This window comes from Enhydra lutris, unplaced genomic scaffold (assembly GCF_002288905.1).
Source record: "Enhydra lutris kenyoni isolate GAN:26980312 unplaced genomic scaffold, ASM228890v2 scaffoldscaffold10, whole genome shotgun sequence".
Taxonomy (NCBI): domain Eukaryota; kingdom Metazoa; phylum Chordata; class Mammalia; order Carnivora; family Mustelidae; genus Enhydra; species Enhydra lutris.
In genome coordinates, this window is record NW_019154094.1 from 6,127,125 (window position 1) to 6,131,151 (window position 4,027).

A 4,027-nucleotide genomic window follows, 5' to 3' on the forward strand; every position below is an offset into this window, starting at 1 on the left:
CCTTCTTCCCTTCCTTCCTTCCTTCCTTCCTTCCTTCCTTCCTCCCTTCCATTTGTTCGTTCTTTTCAATAGACTCCATGCCCAGCATGGAGCCCAACGCTGGGCTTGAATTCAGGACCCTGAGATCAAGACCCGAGCTGAGATCAAGAGCTGGATGCCTGGGGTGCCTGGGTGGTTCGGTTGGTTAACCGTCTGCCTTCAACTCAAGTCATGGTCCCAGGGTCCTGGGATTGAGCTCAGCGGGGAACCTGCTTCTCCCTTTCCTTCTCCATGTGTGCTCTCTCACTCTCTCTCAAATGAGTAAGTAAAATTGAAAAAAAAAAAAAAAAGAGCTGGATGCCTAACCTCTGAGCCACCCAGGCGCCCCTCTATTCCTTTCCTTAATGAGAATTCCTCTCTCCCGTTGTATAAACTTCGGGTCCCCAGAGAGCTGGATTTGCTCCTGGTCATAGTTTATGCACATGTTGAACAAACAATGCAAATCTGGAAAATTCAAACCGAAGGATTTGATGCAGGAAATTGGGTCCAAGGGTGTGGAAAGGACTGGAGAAATAAAAGGGAGAAGATAGATGCACCCTCTGCCCCACTTCTGTCTCTGACCACCCCTGGTAGAAAACATCACACAGTCCTGCTCCAGTTCCACTCCAAATACTGTTGCAATCACACCATAGTTTCCCTTTGCCTTCCTGTGTCTAACCTGATGAATTGTTTCTGCCAAGTGCTGCCTGGCGCTTCCAGGACCTGTGACAAGAGAGTTTTTACAGCCCCAAGTTGAAGATGAACCCGCAGGACCCACAGACCGCCCGCTAAAGCAAAAACTGGAAGTGGGCTTGGGCAATCTCCCGCACGTCCACCAGAGGGCAGCAGACACTGCCTAAAGAGGCAGGACGCCCGAGTCCCTCGCGATCCCGAAACCGCTGCAGTCCCGAGCCTTTCCAGGGTGCCCGCGGGCTGACAGTCCTTAGCTCCCCTCCCTGGAAACCTGGCGGTGGACTCTTCATGGGCTCTCCTGCTCCAGAGTCGCCCTCCCTCAGTAATGTCCTCGCCTCCCTACCCCTCCCCCGGCCATAGCGCCCCTCCTGCTCTGAGTAAGAGAGGGAGTCCTCACACACCCGCGGAGCTGGCCCAGTCCCGCCCGGACGTCCTCTCCCGCCGCTCCTTCCGTCCAGCCAGCCCGCCGTGCTTCTGGAGGCCGCAGAGGCAAGCCCACGCAGGGCCTGTGCTTCTCTGTTCCCTGTAAGTAGGGCTCATTCTCCACGCGTCTCAGCTCCTCGTCCCTGAGCTCGGCCCGTGTGTTTACGGAGCTGCACTAGGCAGACCCCCCTTTCCAGAAAGATCTGCAGGAAGAGCCATCAGGTGAGGACCTCCGGCTCTCAGATCCAGCAGGCTCCGCCTAGGCTGCACAGGGCCTCCCCCAGTGATACAGCAGGTGCTAAACGAATGGGATGAATGAATGAATGGGGAAGAGAGGGAGAAGCAGGCTCCCCGCTGAGTAGAGAGCCTGAGCTGAGGGCTTGATCCCAGGACCCTGGCGCCTATGCCTGTGGCCTAGACTTCTCACGGCTCCCCACTCGTCATTCCTCCAGCCTGCACGGCATTTTAAGATTTCCCCCTCTCGGGGCGCCTGGGTGGCTCAGTGGGTTAAGCCTCTGCCTTCGGCTCAGGTCATGGTCTCAGGGTCCTCGGATCGAGCCCCAGGTCGGGCTCTCTGTTCAGCAGGGAGCCTGCTTCCCCCTCTCTCTCTGCCTGCCTCTGTGCCTACTTGTGATCTCTCTCTGTCAAATAAATAAATAAAATCTTAAAAAAAAAAAAAAAAGATTTCCCCCTCAACCGGTCCTCACGGTCAGGCCTGGTTCAGCCCCCACTGGCCTCCTGCCCCCTCCCTCTAAGGCAGCTGCACCCCACGTCCTCCGAAGCCACACTTGGAGGGCATCAGTCCCACCTCCTGGCCAGCGTGGCTCCTGAAGTCCCCGCCTTCAGCTCTCAGCTCAGCTGTCACAGCACCTCACAGACGCTCCTCCAGCTTTGGACTCCCTCTGTGTGCTCAGCCTCTCACCCCAAGCGGTCTCACATGCCCTGGGGCCCCTCCAATTTCAAGAAGGCTCAGCAGAGGGCTCCAGGGTGCAGGCAACCTGCACTCCCCCCGATCCTCAACCAGTGAGGACAGAAACCGATGGAAAAAGGTTCCAGTCCCCTGTCCTGCAGGTGCACATTTCTGGGGAGGGGGCACTCTGCATGCTTTTCCCCCGCAGACTCCTGCCCCTAGACCACATGGCCCTGCCCAGGCTCCCCCACTTCTGTCTCTCCCTGCTCTGGGTCTCCTTCTCAGTAAGCGACCTCATCTCAGCTCAGTTTCTAGGGAAGCCCGGCGAAGAACGCTCCTCCTTCATCTTCTGCAACCTTCTAGAAAGCATATCATCCAGCTATACAAATGAGCTACAGGTCCTCTTCCCTGCCTGTGCTCTCTCTCTCACTGTCTCTGTCTCTCAAATACATAATAAAATCTTTTAAAAAAGTAAAAATAAATGAAAGACACACGTGTACACACAAAGGTTTAGAAGTAAGAATTGGTTGGTCAGCTTGAGCAGGTTCCTGACAAAGGCTGATTGGGATTATTTTCTGGTGGGACCAGCATGTTACTAAAGCGGGCCTTTTGATATATTAACAATTAAAACAAAAACAAGAACAACAACAACAAAAAACTGAGTCAGACCGTAGCACTCCTCTGCTACAAATCCCTCTATGGGTCCCCTCACGTTCTGAGAAAAGCTGGGCCCGTGCAGTGACCTGAAGGCCCAGATTACATTTCTTCTTCTTCTTTTTTTAATTAAAAAATATATTTTTATTTATTTTTTTGTCAGAGAGAGAGAGAGCAAGCACCACAGGGGGAGCGGCAGGCAGAGGGAGAAGCAGGCTCCCCACTGAGCCGGGAGCCTGATGCAGAACTCGATCCCAGAACCCTGGGCTCATGACCTGAGCCAAAAGCAGACATTCAACCAACTGAACCACCCAGGCGCCCCCCAGGTTGCATTTCTGACCTCGCCTCTCCTACCAGCCTCCCCATCACTCACTCCTCTCCACCCAATTAGCCTTCTTGGTGGTTCTTGAACACGCCAGATAGTTACCTCCAACTCTTGCTGGTTCCCTCTGCCTGGAACACGCTTCGCTCAGGAGTGTGATCTGCCTTTGCCTGCCCCTCACCTCCTTCGGGACCCCTACACAGGCTGTCTTCTGGGGCAGGTGGGAGCTCTCACACACCAGTATAGATCCTATTCTGCGTGATCTTACAACACGATGCTGACACTCCACGGGGGGGACGGGGGCGATGCCTGTGTTTCCGTCGCTTGAACCCAGATGGAGTTCTGTAATGGCCTTGACTAAAGTGATGGCAGAAGTGACCCTGATTTCCAAAGCTGGCTCCAATAAGGCAATTCCGTTTCCTCCTGGCTCTCTCCCACTCACATGCTTCTGGAGCCCTGACTGTTGGAGAGAACAGGAGGACAGACAACAGAGAGACAGAGATGGCCAGAGAGCCCCCGCCTGGGCCAGTCTGCAGCTGCCCCGGTCTCATCCAGGCCAGGCACCAGGTGTGTGAGTGAAGGAGCCCTCAAGGTGATGGTCCCAGCCCACCCACCCCCTGATGGCAACCTCATAAGACACCCCAAGTCAGAGCCACCCAGCTGAGCGGCTCTCGAATTCCTGACCCACAGAAGCCAGGAGAGGCGGTGTAGGATTCTTGTGTATAAGCCACTTGGTTTGGGGTTGGGGTTATTTTTTACGCAGCCATAGAAACTGGTGGGGCCTTCTCTAACGACCCAATTTAAAATTTCAAGCCACTCCCCTACCTCCTCACTTTGTCTCCCTTCTCTTGATTTTTCTCCCCAGGCCTTACCACTAACATGACATACGATATATTTTAATTAGTTAATGTCTCCCAAAGGCAGGGAATTTTGCCTGTTGGGTTCATGGCTGCATCACCAGGGGCTAGATCGGGGTTTTGCACATGGTAGGTGCTCAACATTTGTTA